This window comes from Falco cherrug, chromosome 6, assembly GCF_023634085.1.
Source record: "Falco cherrug isolate bFalChe1 chromosome 6, bFalChe1.pri, whole genome shotgun sequence".
Classification (NCBI taxonomy): Eukaryota; Metazoa; Chordata; class Aves; order Falconiformes; family Falconidae; genus Falco; species Falco cherrug.
In genome coordinates, this window is record NC_073702.1 from 68,987,509 (window position 1) to 69,009,162 (window position 21,654).

The window sequence follows — 21,654 nt, forward strand, 5'->3', positions numbered from 1 at the left end:
AACAACTAGTGACAACAGCAATACAGGGTCATCGTATTTATCATGACCTCTGTGAAAGGCCTTCAACACCTTTTGAAGTGAAACATTTATTTTCCACATATTGATTTTATGTATAATGGGTTCATCCTGTTCCTATAGAAAATATTTATAATTATATAAGCTCAAACTCATATTTATTTCCTCATGCATTCTTATGCATGAGTAATCTTGTTTCATATTACACCAAATTGCTTCAGCAGCAAGCATTAATACAGATCTAAGTACATTGCATTTAGAACATTTTTAGAAAAAGAAGAAAGAAAATGGTTGTGATATTATCTAAATGGAGATATACATTCTTCTTCATATGCTGTTGCTTTTAGACCTGTTATAAATGTCTTGGAGGGCAGGAAAACCAATTAGTAAGAGGTTAGCCTGGGTTCCCACCAAATAATTTTCCTTTAATATCCTGGCTATGCACAATATTTTGTCAGATTATTCAATGAACCAAGTAAAATGTAGGTTGTCTAAAACCCTAATAGTCTGGATTTTCAAATAATTGGTTTGATAATAGACATGTTATTAGTCATTATTTTGTCCTTTTTGCAACACTAAACTGTTTCAACTTTAAAGTAAGAACATATAATTTACAATTTTTAAAGACACTTATTTATCAAGACTGACTTCACCTGTGTATACCAAATGCTGAAATCAGGAATGAGAGCTTTAGCTGACCATCAGAGATCTATTATCAGTTTGTAAATTGTTGTACAGCATTTCTTATACTGATAGATTAAGGCCATTACATAACCTCAGTAAAGCCGAACAAATGAATCATAACTGATGTTCCAAGAGAAGCATTTTTCTTATAACTAAAGTTTTAGAGGAAGAAATTTCTGCACCATCATTTTTTACCTTCATTTTTAGACAATAATTTATGACACACTAGTATTATTTTAAAGGTCTAATTCAACTTCCTAAACAGATGGAAATCAACATCAACAGTATTTCTTTAGTGTCCTAAACAGATGGAAATCAACATCAACAGTATTTCTTTAGTGTAGAAATGTTTCTGTTGTCTTCACCTTTTAAGGCAAACCTGTATGATAAGTTCCACCTCCATTTTAACATTGGACTTGTATCTGAATTACACCTGACTTTTCTGATCAGAGTTAACCTGAAGCAAGAGAGTGGAAATAGCTGGGATCTGCAAATCTGGGGAACTTATGGCCATTCTGTGGCCTTTGGACGACACTCTCCAGTTTTAAAATCAAATGAGGTTCTCACCAAAACATTAAAATAAATAAAGAAAAAGTTTGATACTACTTTCTGACTTACAGCCGTGTGTTCACACTAAACCAGGACTCAATCTCACAGTTTTACACCTTATGACCCCTTCATATCTCACTCACTATAACAGTGTCACTGAGATTTGACGTGTAGGTAGAAAATTTGATTCAGACACCTGATTACAAACTAAATCTCAACAAACTTTTGTTGCATAAACCTCATTCCTAGCCAGTTTCACAGCTGTGTCAGCCAGCCTGTTACCATCTCATTTTCTGTCATCATCTTACCCAGTCTTTACAAAACCCTTTTCTGCATAAAAATAATGGCAAGTACAAACTCATACTGTGGATTTATGCTCACAAAACTGTAATGTTTATTCTATTCTCTAAATTAGATCACATTGCCCTTTATCCTCATGCCCAGCTCTGTGTTCTATACAATGCTAATTATGTGCTTCATGGCTCCACACTTGGAGACCAGCTTCCTTATTTAAATCAGGACATCAGCCACCAGTTAGGTACACTGCACTGCTGGGTGACACGCTTACAGACTTACTCAGCACCCAGTTTCCTAGATACACCTGACCTGTTCTTACACCACATTGCATGAGATCAGCTTCCTGAGGAAAATCAGCTTCCTGAGGAAAACCAGCTTCAGACAAGTGCTCTTTTTTTTTTTTTTTTTTTTTTTTTGATGGCTGTAATTTAGGTTTAAGTATGTAAAAGGTACACCTAAACATCAAATATTGTTAAAAGACATCTAAATGGTCCTACATGGTAAAAAACCCCAACAGATCAGAAAGCATAAAGAGAGCATCCCTTCTTCAACTCCAAAACCAAAGTGTATCAGTCTTTTGGAGTGTCTCTCTCTTGCACTGTTAAGGGAACTTGGATATTTAACATTCAGATGACTAAAACTGAGTGCAATTAATGTAGGAATTAGTAATTATGGATTGGGGTTTGTTTGCTTTTTAGAGGCAAACTGATTTATATGTAACAGTTATTTGACATATATTTGACATAGCTAAAATAAATAAATAGATAAAGAAATAGGTTGATTTTTTTGAGGTAGTACAAATCAGAGGAGGTGGGCCATTAAAGCAGAAACTTATGGCTTTCATATGCCTCCAGGTTTTTTTCTTTGTAATGTTGTAGGCATTACCACTAAAGCATTAAGCACTGTGATGGTGCTCTGAAATCAGTCTTTCCTAAACATCACTGACACTACTTTACTATTTATCTAACATTTGATGAATGGCTGATTATTTTTCACTCGTACCTCATTTTCACAAAACACTTTTTAATTTGTTTTATTACAAGAATGTGAGTATTTTGCTACTGCATACAACCCAAAATACATGTAATCATAAGGCATTATGTGGAGGTTTAACATGACGACTGTTATACTTCATAAACCCTATAGCTTGGCATATACAGAGAAATTTTAAGTACCGTGTTTGCAGTGACTTATTTTTGACTCTATTTTTCAAAAAACAAATCTGTGTGTACTTCCTGAGAAGAAAACTCATATTATCCTCTTTCTCTGGAAAGTTTTTCAGGATATTCTTCATTTATCAATGAACATGCAGTTGACTGGGGAACTTGAAAGAGAAAAAAGTGTAAAAATGGACTAATGAAGCACTTTATCTTCAGCTGTAGAAAATTCCATCTTGGATCAAGTTTTTTCATACTGGCTAATTGTAATTTCTTTAGCAACCCACAGTAGCTTCTGGTAGACATTTTAATTATTTTGAAGAGAAGTTATCAATTAGACTGGCATAAAAAATAATTGATGAAAAGAGGAAAAACACAGACATTATTTTACTGGTTGGAGCTTATTAGTATTATCTTGCACTATATTTTCCTTGCACTCAAGTTAGACTTGATTTCTTACTTGATGTACAGAGTCAAAGATGCAAAAAGTCCATTTGATAAGAAAGAACTGTATCATAATATTTATGTTGCAAAAGAAAATGAAACTATAATTCCTAATTCTTCTTAGAATGTTTCAACTTCCCAGAAGCATTACTACAATCTAGTCCTTGTTCAAATAATCAGAATGATTAAAGATTCTGGTTTTGTAAGATTTTACAGTATTGAAGTGTAAAACCTTGTGTTTTAAGCAAGTCAATTAAAATAGACTACTATTATGGACTTAACATTTTTAATAGATTTCTGTTCTATATTTAAGAAAAATGTTTCATACTGGGCTGTTATATTTTTGAGTCATATTCTGAGTTTTCCCAAATAAGAAGGGAATCTGTTATACATGTAAAAATCATGTCTGTATCATGCTTTTAAAAAAATAAAACTCATAAGAAAAAAAGAAAGAAAAAAAAAGGTTGGTTTTTCAAGATGCTTCTGCTCTTTGGTCGCTCTCAGTAAACAGTGTAGTTTCATCCTGGAAAGTTATCAAGGGCTACTTCTGAGCCAAATGTTCATATATTGCTGCAATACTATATATTATCTAACTTTTGATTTCTTCCAATGTCAAACCTTAGGGGGAGGGAAAAACTTAAAAAGTTCCTAAACTGGAAAATATGACTATTATATACTTAGTATATATTTATATAATCTATAATATTATATATTATATAAAATATATTCATCTGATATATGACTATCGGAGCCCTCAGTTCAGTTCATAGCAAATCCAAAATCTTAAGTTGCTGTTAAATACAGATTAACCCAGTTATTTTTTCCCTGAATGGATGTGGAACACCATGTACATGAATTACACCAGAAGGTAGCTTCTGAACCTGCTCTCTGTCAGTTGTTACTTGCCATTGTTGATGAGCAATGGACTGCTAGCATCTAAATGTACTTTTGTTTGTGCTAAAATAAATTAAATGTCCTACACAACCTGTGGGATATTGGGTTTTTTCTTCTCTGAAAAAATTCCATCCAATTAGATCCTGTTATTCTGTGCTCTTGATAGACTTAATGCATGTGAACATTCAAGAATGGGTGCAATTTTAAAATATTAACTTAGATGTTGTTAACAAACTTTGTTGCAATGTATTTTTATGTTATTAGATTTTTATTGTATCTTATATTTCACACAGATATTATTTTATCTATATATTATGTACTTTATTATACAGTGTTAGCAGATGAAAGAAACATGAGATGCATATTTAGGTAAAATTCGTATGCACCCAAAACCTGAAAAGGTGTTGTTCATATGAGCAACAATACCTTGTATAGGACATATATACAGTATAGAAATAGTAGTATTTCTTCATCTGCCCTATTGAAAGAACTGAGGCCTAGAAGAGACTATCATAGGATCATAGAATCATAGAATGGTTTATTTTGGAAGGAACCTTAAAGATCATCTAGTTCCAACTCCCCTGCCATGGGCAGGGACACCTTCCACTAGACCAGGTTGCTCAAAGCCCCATCCAGCCTGGCCTTCAATGCTTCTGGGAATGGGGTTTCCGTAACTTCTCTGGGAAACCTGTTCCACTGCCTCAGCACCCTCAAGAGTAAAGAATTCTTCCTTATATCTAATCTAAATCTACATTTTTTCAGTTTAAAGCCATTACCCCTTGTCCTATCATAAGACGCCTTTTTACAAAGTCCCTCTTCTGGCTTTCTTGTAGGTGCCCTTTATGTACTGGCAGGCTGCTTGCTATAAGATCTCCACAGAGCCTTCTCTTTTTCAGGCTGAACAACCCCAACAGTCTCAGCCTGTCTTCGTAGGAGAGGTGCCCTAGCCTTCTAATCATCTTCGTTTCTTGAAAGCTGAGCTGTTTATACAGCTTCCTTGATTCATGTAAAGCTAAATATTATCTTCTCAGCATGTCCCTATTTTCTTAATTAAAAAAGCTTTCTAAAACTTCTCTTCCTTTTTTTTCTCTTCATTTTAAATATGTATTTGTATTGATACTGTATTTCACATACTGTCTTTGACTTAAAGAGTTTCACAGAATAGGATATGTCTTACGCTTGAGAATATAAGGTTATTATACAGTTAAAATAAGTTTTGGTGAACAGACTACACTCTTTCACTCAGGCATACATCTTGAAACCGTATACCCTGAAAATGGTATTCACTTCTAATTTCTCTTCCCCCGCCCTGGCCTCTGAATTAGCTAATGATCATGTTACTTTAAATTGAGAGAGAAGCATACATAACCTAAGCTGGAAACTAGAAATTATTACTCTGTGTCAGGACCTTGACAAAGGCTCAAAACTAAACTGCAGCATTTCTTCCCCAGCAAAGCGATTGCTAAGGTGACCATTGCTACTTATACTTTCTCTCCTGAAAGACAATCAAGTCTTCATCCTCTAGTACACACTTAAACTCCCAAATTGAAGTATCATGAAATTAGTCACATTTCAAATCAAAGAACAAAAGATCAGGGATTCTGCTGAAAATATGGTAATAAAACAAAAAATGTATTTTGAAATAAAATTACTTGCTTCCAAATTTTCTACACACAGGATTTTCATAAAGAACAGAGTGCTGTCCTCTCCAGGAGGATTTTAAAATCCTTTGCTGTTGAAAAAGCTGTAGTGAAAGCCAGTTTCTAGTCATACTATCCTCAATAGATCAGATAGTTTTGTGAATGCTAAATTGTGAAGGACACTTCTTTTCCTTCCCATTAAAAAAGATGTACAGTATGGCACAAAACCCATGGAGAATGTAGGTGCTGTATCAGTACTGCAGCTCCAACTTGGGGTAGCTAGGGACTCTTACTTGATGTAAGATGAGTGTTTTCAAAATTCATTGCTCTTGCGGAGAAATCAGAAATACAGTTGCTCTGGGAAGCAAATTTGACAGAATAGAATTATTCTATCTCAGATCTGGCTTTGAAGTCTTGTTGGTTTTCACATCATGAACTCTTTCCTGAAACTGAGCCTTAAAGAGAGACATTCTATATTATTTACTGTGGAGACTTTATCAGTATGCTAAGAATACTCATATTTTTACTATGGCTATGTCTTGGAAATCCATCTAGATTATAATAATTTGCTTAGCTTTTCTCCTAAGAATCATATCTAAAGAGAACTACAGTGAATCAGAATACAGAGACAGAGATAAGAACTGAGCAAAGCAAAGATGACTGTAAGAAATGCAGATCTAAAGGAGAAAAAGAGAGAAGTGTTTTCTCATGAAATGAACTGTGTTTTTAAAACTTAATTCCAAATCTGTATCAAAAATAGAGAAGTGAATTCCTTGAGGAAAGGAACCTTAGTAAAAAAATATTTAGGGAAACCGAAAGTATATATGTGTGTGTGTGTGTATGTATTTTATTTTTTTTTTAAACAGACTTTTTACCTGTTGATTTTCCCTCTGTCTGCTCCACCTCCACTCTTTCAATTCCCAAAGTCAGGTTTAGTTCTCTGTCTGCCATCTTGGAATGTTCTTGTAAATCTTACTTTCTTTCTACTAAGAGTAAAGAAAATCAACAAGCTCCTTCCCCATTAATGTATGGGAAGGCTATAATTTTAATTTTCCTAGAAGAATATTTCAGAGTATTTTTCCTCCATAAAATTCCAGGGTTTTTGGGTTTTGTTTTTTTAATTTTTATTTCAAAAGTCCTGGAATTCTCTGTAACTCTGTGATCACTTCCCCTTGTATTTTCCATATTTCATTGTTTGTTTAAGACACTGTTCTCCTAAGGCTTATTGTCTCAGGCCTTATTACGGAGGTCTGAATGGCAAACATCCCAAAAACTCCCCAGCTAAGGATGTCAACTGCCTGTGGTTTTTTGGCAATAATGGTGAACTCCAGCAAAGGATGGTACTACTTGTATTCCCTCAAAATTTGGGTCCTCTAGTGCTCTGTAATTTACTTTTGGTTTTGAAGAACAAAGATACGTGTTTTGAGTGTTTGTACTGTAAAGAAATCTAAAGTAGTTAGAGCTCAGAGATTTAGTCCAGGATAAAAAGAAATATCAAAGCACCTTTAAGAACAAAACATCTTTAAGTTAAATCCAAAATTATATCGATCCCCATTCCCACACTGACACACCTGTACACCATTTCAACCTGGTGAATGAATGCATTTATGGAGACAGTAGAGAATGAATGATTTATGACAACTGGTAATTAGTTTGCTCTGTTTATCTTTGGAAGGTGTTCAGAGAGTGGCACTGGCAAACCAAAATAGGTAAGTAAAAAATAAAACCCAAAACAATAAAAAAAGACAGGGGAAGAGTACATAGGTAAGCATATAGTCCTCATCCTGAACTGAAGAGGAAAATAAAAACTATTCATTAGGAAACCGGGTTGGAAAGGAGTGACTGAAAGAAGGTAAAATACCTTTTCCCCAGAACATATTATCTGGATGATAAACAAAATAATAGAGTACGACATAGCATGGCAGGGCAGGGAAAAGGAGGGAAAAAGGGGAGAAAGGTGGGTGAGAATAGGGGCAAAGATGGGGGGGAAAGTGGGAAAAGGGAAAAAGGTGGCAAAAGGGGAAAAGAGAAAAAGGGAGAAAGAAATTAAATTGGTTGAATAATATAAAAATTATTTATTAGACAAAAAATGTAGTAGTAGTGAACAAAAACACAGGGAAAATATAGATTGCAAACAACAATGTTTGGAATTATATTTTCAGTGTAATACTTAATCATAAAATCGTGGTGTTAAGCTTTTGACCTAGATAATATTAGGCATACAGTGCAGAGAAAAAGTAATTCCAGTGGTTTTAGGTGGAAAATAGCATGAGATGAGGCACAAAGTATTTTATTCAGAAATTTTATGCAAAACACTAGTTACCATGTCTTTATCATGAATTTATGTACTATTCTTACTAACATTTATAAAGGCAGATGTGCATGTCATAAGAAAAAAGGCTCTTACCAGGAACTACCTTAGCATAGATACAGTCTGAATGTTTTCTGTATGAGTAAAAAAAGACTAAATATAAGTAAGAGGTGACAATTAAGAGGTAAGGTCATACATTGTTGGGAAAAAATGGGGAAAAAAATTATCTAAATCATCAATCTAAAACTACTGTTTGAAGAGTTTTAGGTGCTAAAATGAATTAGTTTTACAGCAGTGTAATAAACTATCAAGGATCTATAATAAGGCTATTAGCTTAGGAGTGAAATTGTATGGCTGAGGAGTGATGGACACTGAGCTTTTGCTTTTTTAGAAAGAGTGAGACTATGTGTGAACAATTAAGTAAGGTTATTTGATGAGACCATTATTGATGAAAGCAATTGAATTAAAGAGGAAGGCTAATGAGGCAGATATCATAGTGGGACACTGTTACAGACCACCCAACCAGGATGAAGAGGACAGATTAAATGTTCTATAAGGAGCTGGGAGAAGTCTCACAATTGCTAGCCATTTTTCTCATGGGAAACTTCAACTTGCCAGATGTCTGCTGGAATACAATACAGCAGAGAGGAAACAGTCTAGGAGGTTCCTGGAGTGTGTGGAAGATAACTTCTGACACAGCTGGTAAGGGAACCAACTAGGGAAGGTGCCCCACTGGACAGGTTGTTTACAAACAGAGGACTTGTGGGTGATGTGACAGTTGGAGGCCATCTTGGGCATCACAATCATGAAATGACAGAGTTTTTGATTCTCGGAGAAGTAGGGTTGTCAGCAGAACCGCTACCTTGGACTTCCAGAGAGCTGACTTTGCCCTGTTTAGAAGCCTGGTTGACAGAGTCCCTTGGGAGGCAGTGCTGAAGGGCAGAGGAGTCCAGGAGGGGTGGACATGCTTCAAGAAGGAAATCTTAAAGGTGCAGGAGCAGTTAGTCTCCCTGTGCCAAAAGACTAGCCCGCAGGGAAGAAGACTGGCCTGGCTGAACAGAGGAGCTTTGGGTGGAACTCAGAAAAACAAAGAAGAGTTCATGACCTTTGAAAGAAGGGGCAGTGCACTCAGGAGGACTACAAGGGTGTTGTGAGGTTAGGCCAGGACAAAATTAGAAGGGCCAGAGGCCAGCTAGAACTTAATCTGGCTACTACCATAAAAGACAATTAAAAAAGTTTCTATAAATACAATAGCAACAAAGAGGGCTGAGGAGAATCTCCAGCCTTTATTGGATGTGGGAGGAAACATAGTGGCGGTGGATGAGGAAAAGGCTGAGGGACTTAATGCCTTCTTTGCCTCAGTCTTTAATACAAAGACTGGTACTCTGGGTACTGAGTCACCTGAGCTGGAAGCCAGGGATGGGGAGCAGAATGAAGCCCTCATAATCCAAGGGGAAATGGCCAGCTGTGGTGATGCAGGTCGAGGCGGAATGAAAAACACTATGTCAGAATGGCTGCGTTCGGACAAAATGACAAAATGGCCTTTATTGTTTATACAAATTACTTATATATCTTAGACAGTACATGTGTCAGATCCTGATAGGTTTTCTGTGTTCTTCTTCTTGCTTGCTATTTGCTGTTGCTGTAGGTGCCTGTATGCTGCGGTTCTAAGTTCTGGTTCTTCACATCCTGTTTACATACCTGACAATTTGTGGCTGTCTTAAAGGTACACGACTAAGTCTTTGAAGTCAACTACCTCCTCTGCAGACCCGCTGCAGACCCCAACAGTCAGTGACCTGCTAAACCACTCAGACACACATAAGCCTATGGGGCTGGGTGGGATCCACCCAAGGGTACCAAGGGAGCTGGTGGAGGAGCTCACCTAGCCACTTATCATAGTCCCAGCTAACCGGGGAGGCCCCAGTTGACTAGAAGTTAGCAAATGTGATGCCCGTCTGCAAGAAGGGCCAGAAGGAGGATCTTGGGAACTACAGGCCTCTCGTCTGACATCAATACCAGGGAAGGTTACGATGCAGATCATCTGGAGTGCCATCACAAGGTACATATAGGACAACCAGACAATCAGGCCCAGTCAGAATGGGTTTATGAAAGACAGGTCCTGCTTGATTAACCTGATCTCCTATGGCAAGGTGACCTGCTTACTGGACGAGGGAAAGGCTGTGTGTGTTTTCCACCTAGATTTAGTAAAGCCTTTATCACAGTTTCCAAGAGCATTCTCCTGGAGAAACTGGCTTGGACGAGCGCACGCCTTGCTGTGTAAAAAACTGGCCAGCTGGCCGAGTCCAAAGAATGGTGGTGAATGGAGTTAAATGCTGTTGATGACTGGTCACAAGGGGTGTTCCCCAGGGCTCAGTTCTGGGGCCAGTTCTGTTTCATAGCTTTATCAATGATCTGGACGAGGGAATCGAGCGCACCCTCAGTACGTTTGCAGGTGGCGCCAAGTGGGGTAGGAGTGTTGATCTGCTTGAGCGTAGGAAGGCTCCACAGAGAGACTTGGACAGGCTGGATCAGTGAGCTGAGGCCAGTTGTGTGAGGTTCAAGAAGGCAAAGTGTTGGGTCCTCCACTTGGCTCAGAACAAGCCCATGCAATGCTGCTGCCTTGGGGAAGAGTGGCTGGGAAGCTGCCTCGGGGAAAAGGCCCCGGGGGTGTTGGTGGACAGCTGGCTGAATATGACCCAGCAGCGTCCCCAGGTGGCCAAGAAGGCCAACAGCACCCTCCTGGCTTCTGCCAGAAGCAGTGTGGCCAGCAGGACCAGGGAAATGATTGTCCCTCTTGGATCGCCACTGGTGAGGCCGCAGCTAGAATCCTGTGTTCAGGATTGGGCCCCTCACTACAGAAAAGACATTGAGGTGCTGGAGCGTGTCCAAAAAAAGGCAATGAAGCTGGAGAAGGGTCTAGAGCACAGGTCTTAATGAGGAGCAGCTGGGGGAACCGGGGTTGTTTAGCCTGGAGAGAAGGAGGCTGAGGGGAGACCTTATTGCTCTCTACAACTGCCTGAAAGGGGGTTGTAGCAAGGTGGGTCTCAGTCTCTCCTCCCAAGGAACAAGTCATAGGAGGAGAGAAAACTGCCTCAAGTTGTTCCAGGGGAGGTTTAGATTGGATATTGTAACACGTCTTCACCAAAATGGTTGTCAAGCATTGGGACAGGCTGCCCGGGGAAATGGTTGAGTCACCATCCCTGGAGGTGTTTAATGAACATGTAGGTGTGGCACTTGGGTCATATTTTTCTGGTGGACTTGTCTGTATTAGGTTTACAGTTGCACTTGATGATCTTAAATGTCATTTCCAACCTTACTTTTTCCATAGTGACATGGATTTGTGGTGTACTTGGCAGTGTTAGTTTAATGGTTGGATCTGATGATCTTAAAAATCTTTTTCAGCCTAAACAATTCTATGATTCTAACAATTCAAAATATTTCTATTTTCTGGGAAATATTTATCTGGTCATTTTTAAGGAATGTTTTAATGAAGTAAAAAAGACAAGAAAGCTCTTCAAAATTTGTTAAAAAGGTCAGTGCTTTCTTAAATCCCTACTTTAAGACTCTTAGATTAAGTGTAGCATAAATTAAGATTAGGACATTCAATTAAAAAGATATTGAGACTAAAAGTCTTTGAATAGGAAAAGTTAAGTGTTTCCATTTATTTAGAAGACAAATTCATGCATTGTTAGATGAAGGCAGAACTAGAGAAACAACTTAGATATTAGCTTGAAGAAAAAAAAAATTCAAAATCCTACTTTAAAGATTGTTTATGAATTTTCCACATGGAGAAAGATAATTAAAATATGCTAAACAGTAATATCATCTTCTTATAAAAAAGCCTGGTTATGGCATTGAGCTAATGAAAGCATGATAAAAGCTAATTTTGAATGAATCCATGCATGAAAGAAGGATGTTTTTGTTCTCCATGAAGTGATGGAAAAGAACATTAGAACACCTCCTTGAGCTAAATAAGACATTTTATATTTCTTTGTCCCCCAATCTTTGATTTGACAGCACTCTTTACAGGCATAAACCAACAAAAAAGCAGGCAAGTAATACAATAGAAAACAAATTAAGCTTCTACAACAGGATCAAGAGGAAGCAATTTCCCAGTTCACAATTTCACATAGATTAAATATGTCATGATTAGATGAAGCTGTAACACAGGGAGTATATTTAAACTAATTTTTTCTCGAAAATATTTTAATGGCGATATTAAAATGCTATCATCACTGAAGATACTAACAACATCTGCTGGTAATCTGCTTTCCTTCTATTTTAGAAGAAAGAACATGAACTAATCTAACAAAAATACAAAGAAGAAAATAATATTTTCAATTCTTTCTTGATAGGAATTTATTTACTCCCTCTTATCCGTTATATGCTAAATTTCATAAATTAACCTTTATGGTAGGATTCACCTAACTTAATTTCATAAGCCTTTACATTAATGTAAGGTTCATTCTACTGAATGTTAGAGGTTGGATTAATCGCAATTTCTACAAGTGAGATCCAATATAAATATCTTAGAGTTTCTACTCCAGCTCTATGAAATTTGGATTTGTTTAACTAGCATGTCCTCTGTTTAGATGATGACTTCTGGATGAAATGAATCAGTCCCTGGCCAGACTGACTGTATTTGCTCTATCTCTACTGAGTCTAATGAGGATGCAGACAGACACATCAGAAGCAGATATTTTCTGTCCAGATGCCTAGGACTTACTCCAGATGAAAGTGTTCCAAAGTATCATAAAGCTAGGTATTTAAGATTGTGCAGGCTCCTTATATACACTAGAGAGAGCTAAGATCATACCACTTTGAGGATATATGACAGAAAAGCCTAGATAATTAGCTCTGACTGGACACTTCATCTTTTAGATAGCTGTACTTAGCATTAATTAAAGCCTTTAATTATATTCGTATATGGTTATATGATTATCTGCTTATATTATACACTTATTGGACTTGTTATTATTCAGAGAAATAAAGTGTATGGTGTCTTCCCAGGGGAGAATGACTTTAACAACACAGTTCTCACTGGAGATCTCAGTATTGAAGAGTACAGGGGGGAAAAAAAAGAAAGAAAAAAGAAGAAACTACTATTTATTGTTGGGAGGTTTTTTATTTTGTTGTTTTCTCTCACAAGAAAATAGACTAAGTATTAACTATGATTATTCTCGTTGTTTATAGCTGTGGTATCTCCTTCCAAAAGCACAGCTGGAAAATCCAGGTTGCTAACACAATGGAATGTGTGTCCCTTGATTGGCTTTATGAGAAAGAAATAGAGGAAAAAAGGATATTCATTGCCAGTTTTGCTTCTTTCTAATTATGGATTGTTTTTCATACTTAGGGCTACATTCCTCAACAGTCAAAACGTAAAATTACTGATAGGAATTCTTCTTCCATTCACTCAGAACTCATTCTTGCTTGATGCTCAAAGCTGTTGACCCCATCTTCTAGGTAGAAATAGAATCCACCTCTAAGGCAGCAAAAGAAAATCAAGGAATTACCTCCAGAATTCCTAACAGTGTTATATTCTCCTTTAGTATCTTCATAGAAATATGGCTTTAAAACCTAAACTTGCAAAATTCAAGGACAGATATTTTTTTTTTAAAGATACACATTTTCTCTAGTGTCTAAAGGAAAAATGATAGTATCTGTGACATAAAATAGGGACAGCATATAACTAAGTTCTAAAATGATGATAAATTTAGGCAAATGGCTTTAACTTTCTGTGTGCTTTTTTATCTCAAAGGAACTATCTGTATGTCAGATGAAGTCAAATGCTAAGTAATTTCCAGGATAAAAAAATAAGATATCTATGATGATAAAACAAACAGAGGAATGATGAGTACTTTCTACTCAATGTTTTTGAGAGAACAGCAGAAGTCTGAAATTCTTTTTATTTTACATCTGACAATATTCTCAGCGTGACTACAGTAGTCTGTTTGTTAAAGGCTGCAATAATCATGACTTGCATAACCAGCATATGTTTCACATTTGTTTTGATTTCAGTGAATATAAAATGTCAAATGCGAAAAATGCAAATATTTCTAATGTGAAGACATTCAATGATTATTGCAAATGAAACTTGTGACATCCTCATAAATTAATTTAGATATTTGATTATCTGTATTTAAGTTTCCTGTGATTACCTCAAAGGAATAAATTTCAAAATTAATGCACTTGTAAGCTTACTCCTACATTTCTACAGGTGCCAAGCATGGAGTTCAAATTTAGGTGAATAGGAATCTGTTAAGAAACAATCATTTTTAAAGTATAAAATTAAACAACAATAAGAAATGTATTCTACCTATGTATTACGGTTCTGTGTAGATTGAAATCTTCTGGGAAAAAAAAAAAAAAGAAGAAATCAAAGGCAACAGTGCAATGAGATAGTAACAAATATGGTTTGAAATACATGTTTGTGTCTGTCACAACCTTGTTCTGGTTCTACAGTAGAGAAAAGTTGCTTTCAAATTTCCAACTGGAGAAAAGAATGTAAAACATGTTTAATACTGCATGATGCAACTATAGGTAGGTAATGTAACTACAACAGGTTGCTCAGAGAGTTTGTAGAGGCTTCAGCCTTTAGACATACAAAATTTGATTGGACATCACCCTGAGCAACCTGCTGCAGGTGACTGCTTTGAGCAACGGTGGTTGCCCAGGCAATCCCCAAAGGTCCCTTTCAGTCTCAACTATTCTGTAATTCCACAGCTCTGACTACACTAAGGTCAACTAGTCACCTCTTTCATGAACGTTTGGCTTTAGGGAAAAATGATTATAGGATATTGATGCAATTAATGCAGATCTTGAAGAAACTCTACCTTCTTAGCATTGTATAAAAAACAAGTGGGATGTGACTACCCTTGAGTTTTTTGAACTACTGCAGAGATTTTTGTCATTGGGTTTAACAGAATGAATAGATCATAAATTGACAATGGCATCTGTCACACTTGATGACAGAAAAGGAAAGATCAGACTCCAGAGTCTTGAGTTCTACCTGAGAAGTAAAATAGATCAGAATTCATAATCTTACATATCTACTTACTAGGACTTACTTTTTCCTGTCAGTTTGGCTTCCATTCAGGTAGGTAGTTTCTCTCTGAAGACCAGTTCTACACTCTTTTCACTTCTAGTATAAATCTGAGAGATTTGAAAAAAAGGGGAATATAAGTCTCTAAGCTCAAGTATTCTGTCTAGCCCACAGATTTCCCTGCAATATCCATATTAACCATTTCAACCCTTTTTTTTCAGAAACATGTAGGAACTATAAGATGTGAAGAGTCTCCTCTTAGGAAGGCAGACATTCAGATCAGTTTCCAGAGACTTGTTGTATATTAACAAGTGAAGTCAAGTGAAGAAGAAAATATTTACTGGTTCTAGATAATCTGCTGTACACATTTACCTGTGTAATGAGATATTTCAAAGAGAAAAGGCTTAACAAAAAGTCTTCTCTTTAGCTTCAAGTCCGTGCTGCAAAGTATCATGTGAATAAGTGTTTGTTGATATTTTAGTGTCTATACTTCTAAAAAATATAAAAATATGTATTTTACCTGTCACAATTTCAGAAATGCAGGAATTATTGCAAAAAAAACCAGAAATTACTTAGTTGAGGCAGTTGACGTTCAAAATTTTTAACCCAACCGTGCTGCTACAGACTGCTGCAAATATAAGTGATCACAGGGGCTTACTGTGAGAAGTATCATACAAGGTGAATAATAAATGGTGTTTATTGCCCTGACTCTAATAAGCAGTTGCTCTCTGTTTTTATATTCGAGCCCTGATAGTGACAATTACATTGTTCTTATGTCTGTGTTTGGTCATTTGTGAAGAATCCCTTGGCAAACACTCTCATGAAGATCAACAGAAATCAAAATCAAATCCAAGAAAATGGATTTGGGTGGAAATTCATCATTCAAACTGAAAGGTTAAATGTTCATTTTTAAGAAACTGGGATGAAAATGGCTTTAACAGACAGATACATGAGGTACATAACAGTATGGACCAAAACAGAACTGAAAGCACTCCACTTATTTTGGGTAATAATACAATGATTAGTATTCCTCTAGGCCCAAAATCCTCTCAGATTTTGGAAGGACACTCAAGAGTCCTGATGGCTGATGATTTACAGTGATGCAAAAGATTCGGTATTAGCTTGAGATGGCAAAATATTCTGGAGCTATTCTCTTTCACCTCATTGCTTCATAGAGATATCAAAACTGAATTCTTGGTATGTATCACATGTATGGGTAAAATTTATTTACTTACATATTTTTGCTCATCATAGTGGTATTTAAGCCTATTCCTTTGATTTAAGACTATTTGAATTTGATTGTACTGCTTACTCACCCCATCTGAAGATCAAACACCAGGCACTTTTACCTTCACTTCTAGATCTAGAACTATAGTGGTTTATTTTACTTACCATATTCCACTGTTACTGAATTTAAATTATATCCACTTAGACCTATTACTGCAGTACACACAGCAGATCATTAGCAATTCATTGTAGGGTCAATTAACATTGACATCTAATAATGCCTCTATATAGTAATTGCATTGTCATTAAATCCGATGGGACACACACGTCCAGTTTGAAAGCATGCTTAAGTAGCTCTGTTGAAGGAAAAGTAATTTGTTGCCTTTATGTCTTTTTTCTTCTTTTCTTTCTTTTTTTTTTTTCTTTCTTTTTTTTTATCAAAGTAAGAACAACTGGAAATTAAGTATTGCCTTCCAATTTTAGGTTCATCCTACTGAGAATAGGTTTCAAGGAATGCAATTTAGATGCTAACTTTCATAAAGCTGAAACAGTGAAGGCTACAATTGACAGCAATCTACCTTTCACCTTACTTATTGTTGATCATAATTGATTTTGATTTGAGATCTTGCAGCAGCATTGGTCATAACTGACTCTATGAATTGTTCAGACAACCTGGAATATTCTCCTTTGACCTCTTAAAAACAGTAATTTCCCTGTCAAAAATTGTTTACCTCTGCAGAACAAGTGTTCCGTTACATTAGTGAAGTTAAACCATCTCTCATATAAACAGAATCTGAAGTCTCACCTGGTCTAGTTTTGAGTCATGTGGAAGTTGCATACTCAGGTACAGAGTATTTCATCTTCTTGATCTAGTCTCTTTTCTGGATGCCCAAGACACCTCTCCAGTGAAGAGGATGAATATGGAGGCAGCTGGGTGTGCAACTACCTAAAAAAGTACTGTTGTTAGATCTCTTATGATAAAAACATCTTCATCACAGACAAGCAGAGAAAAGACTAGGTGGCTAATCTAGACTAGAGGGAGTTGAAACTAGAGGAAGTTTCAATAAAATGAACTCAAAAAGAACTTTTGGGACATGAGACACACACTTGCAGTAATGCCTGTCCTCTACCACTTGCTTAGCAGCTGTCTTCACAAAGCACCTAAATTGGCTGGATCTCTCTGGTTAGTTTTAGAATTCCCTACTTTTTGAGACCTGCACCACTGTAAATACCTCAGTCTCAGCATCTCAATGCCAGTGTCTAATTTAACCCCTACTGGTCTCAGGAACGAGGCATTCCTTTGCCTGCTCCTGAAAGACCTGATCCATTACAGTATTCCTGAAATGCATTCACACTATCATGCAGGGAAACCCTGCATAACTGTCAGAACCACTTATTCTTTCAAATATGATTGCCAGGGGAAGAAACAAACATAATACTATTGTGATTTCACTAGTCTTTAACAGAATAGCATTGCACCCATTCAAAAGATAAAATGCATAAACCACTTTGGAAAAAGGATAAGATGTCTGGGCTCCCAAATGGCTGTGTCAATCCCGGATTATGACATAACTCTCTTCTCTTTCTGCATTGGATGTTGGAAAGGTGTAGTGGAGAGTATCTCCACAAAAAAATCCACCTGTGCTGATAACACACAGCAGGGTGACAGGAGATGTGGACTGGAATCTCCTGAGTCAGGGATAGGCAGTGAATATGTGTTTCTCACGTCCTGTGTGACTGGCCCAGTGGTTAAGGAATTATGCAAAAGAGGCTGTAGTTCTTGAGATGTCACTTTTGTATTGGGAAAGGAAACAGTGAGCTTTACCCAGGTATTGGAAAGAGTGTTTGTAGATGCTTACTGAGTGGCTAAAGTTGGACTTACACCTAATTTACTGGATGGCATTGAACCCACTTTGAGGGGTTTACCTAGCCAAAGTAACCGAGATCTGAGTGACCAAAAGCTAAGCACTTGGTTTAGGGTTTTCAAATCATGGATCTTAGCTGGATTTAGGTTTCAGTCTCATTAAACCTGATTGTTTAAATATAAAACCCAGCTAATACCTTATTTTTCCATTCATCTTCCATTTCGCTCTCTTCATTTAGATTAAAAGAGACTGTAGGTGCTCCTTCAAAGAATTTATAATACATCTGGAAAGTTTCTGTACTTTTAGGATCTGATAGCAATTAACACTTTTGCTACTATAACAAAACTACTAATAAAAAAGCTTATTCCCAAAACAACTATCATACACTTTTTTTCTTAAATTATTTCTGAACTCAGAAAACAGACACAATGCAAAAAAAAAAACCAAAACAACAAACCAAAAAAAACCAAAGCCCAGGATAAATGGAAAGATCTCTGAGGACAATACTTAATAATTTGTGAAGACTTGTAGAGCATGATAGAAGATATGGAAACAATGAATTAAAAACAAATAATAATCCCTCCTTCTTCTATTTTTGGCCTCTATTTTTTCTCTCCTCTTTGTAGGCCTTGTTTCAGCAAACAATGTGAAAATTCTAAGCATGAGAGCCTATCAAAATATAGTGATCTATATGGAAATCAAGAAAACATTAGATTTATTTGCATAGTTTTATATTATAATATTACTCATACGTGAAATGAAAATTCACTTCCTATATAGCTACTGAGAAAGGTACAGGATAAATTGGACATGTTGAATCTGTAACCTGAGGTAAATGTGCTATTATATGTTAAGCTGCATAGAGTTCCTGTCATTCAATTGGTGAGACAGTTCCATTTTCATTTAAAATTAAGCTATCAACTTTTTTCTAATTCTTTGCAGACTCCTAAACCACATATGTGAATACATTCTCCTGTCTTTTTAGTGGCCCATAATGTATTTTGCCTAATATGTTCTCTCTAGAATTAGTCTGTAAAAATATATGGTCCATATAATCCCGCCTGTCTGGTTTCCCTCCACAGTGTCACAGTACAAAGCAGATAGAAATCAGACTTAACCAGCTGGTTAAAGAGTTTTGCAGTATTTCTAAAGCACTGAAGTCACACTAAGCAGCTTAATGATGTGGGCAAACCCAGCTCATCTTTCTCTCTTAAAATGCAGATATATATGTACTCATTCATTTTTACTATTAGATAACTTTCATATTCTGGACATTAGGAAAGAGAAATACCACTTTCTGAATGGATATTAAAAAACAAAAACAAAAAAACCCCCAGAAAAAATTAAATTAAAAAAAAATTAGTGATTATTACTTCACTTGAACTTCTTAATTTTATATGATTCACCTTCTCTATTTCATCTTCCCACTTTTCACCTTCAACCAAATGAAAGAACATACTTCAGAGAAATATATTTTTAAAAAATAAAATTATCATCTGTATGTAATAAAGAATAACAAGTCAAGAAACTAAGCACAGGAACAGGTTGTTCAGAGAGGTTCTGGAGTCTCCATCCATGGAAATTTTCAAAATTTCAAATTTTCAAAAAAGATCCTGGGCATCTTACCCTAATGGCCCTGCTTGTGAAGGGTGGTTGGATCAGACAACCTCCAAGGTCCCTTCCAACCTCAACCATTTTGTGATTTTATGATAGAAATTAAATTTCAATTATGCTTTTCTCATGTGACAGACAATAGTGCTATTCCTACACGGGCATTGATGTTTCCTTTCTTGGGAGGGGGTAGGGTTCTTAGTCTCAGTAAATAAATGATTTCTAGTACTCATAACAATGAATTTTGATCTAATTGGATAACCTTTACTCTAATTACACAGTAACAAGAAGAACACTGTGCATGTTTTAAATAGCACATGTCCCTAGTAAAGTCTTGTCCTTAATTACACAACGCATGACAGAGAATATAGATAATGTAGTTTAATTGCTGTATTTTCTCTGGGATCACTTTCCTAGCTGCAGACATTAAAAGTAAGAAAATATGTTTTTTCTGAAGTCTTTATACTTACATTTCACTTTCCTCAAAGCTAGTTTAGGGGCATCATCCCTATATCTGAGATCAATAAAGGTGGGTGACATACATTGCCTTTTCATATTTAGCTTTGTTAGCTAAATTCAGCATATTCTTTGTTGGCTCCAGAAGCAGATATTTTTCTAAGGCTTTCTAATGATTTCTTTCTGCCCTTACATGCATATAGACATACTGGTATACACACATACTGAAGAACTATTAAGAAGGTTTTCACACTTCCATTTAAGTATTTTTTGTTGCTGGTTTTATAATGGGTTCTGAAGGAAATCAGTAAAGTTCAGTAATTTTTTGAGACATTTCTATTAGAGTGTATGAGGACAAATATACTCTCTAAAAGAGGAAAACATAATCTAAGCCAAATGCTGGAAACTGCAGTTGGACATATTTAAATCTGCAATGATGAGAACATTTAAACAGTGAGAATGATTAATCAGAGAGGCAAAAGATGCAGACCTAGTTGTGTCGTTGATGGACAGGCTGATCTAAAATTAGAAAACCAGCGCAGCAAAATCACATGAACTGTGTGATGAGTCATCCACAGTGATATAGTATGTGAAGATCCACTGGGGTGAAACTACAGCCCTCTAAATGTCCTCCTGAAAGAATCTGAAGGGCAAAGGGAAATGATACATTCTCTAGCTGTTTCTGTGTTTCAATCAGAAGTAATGACCTTTCCAAAAGCATGCTTGAACCTCCTACTTCAAACAGGAAAATGTGCCTGACTGGTGAGGGTTGTGGAACTGGAAGAAAATGCCTTCCTATGCAGTCCTAGAAGCATTACACCGCCAGGCCCACATGTGTTATGAAGTAGCTTTTGCACTGATTCAGATATCTCATTTCAGCTACCTTTACTGTTCAATATAACAGAAATTGGATGACATTAAGAAACCAGCTAAATTTCCAACATCCACACCCAATGTTTGCCTTAAAATCCAAAAATACAAGTACTCATTTCTGTGTCAGGGAGCAAACAGAAGTAGGCACTGAAAATCGCAGTGTTATAAATTGCCTGATTTCTACAGTGAACAGATGTTTAATTGGTATTAACATTATTTCAACTATTAAATTACAGAAACATGATCCTTCATCTCATCCTCCAAGGAGACTCACTACCTGTGCACTGAAGTAGTCCCCTTTGGTCTTTACATTTAAGTGATGAACAATGGCCTTTTCTGAGTATCATTGCTACTCATTAACAGCAAACGGAATCCCAAGCAAGGTCACATCCTTGATGTGTTTCCAATGGGAAATATTTTCTAATTTTTTTGAGGATTTTATAGTCTTCATATTTTGGACTGTGAGGACAGCTAATAAAACTGTCAACTTGAATACAATAGATTATTAAAATATATAGTAAATCAATTGGCATCTCAAAGTTTTACAAAACAGTAGCATTTTATTCTTACATTAAAGGAAATACTGAAT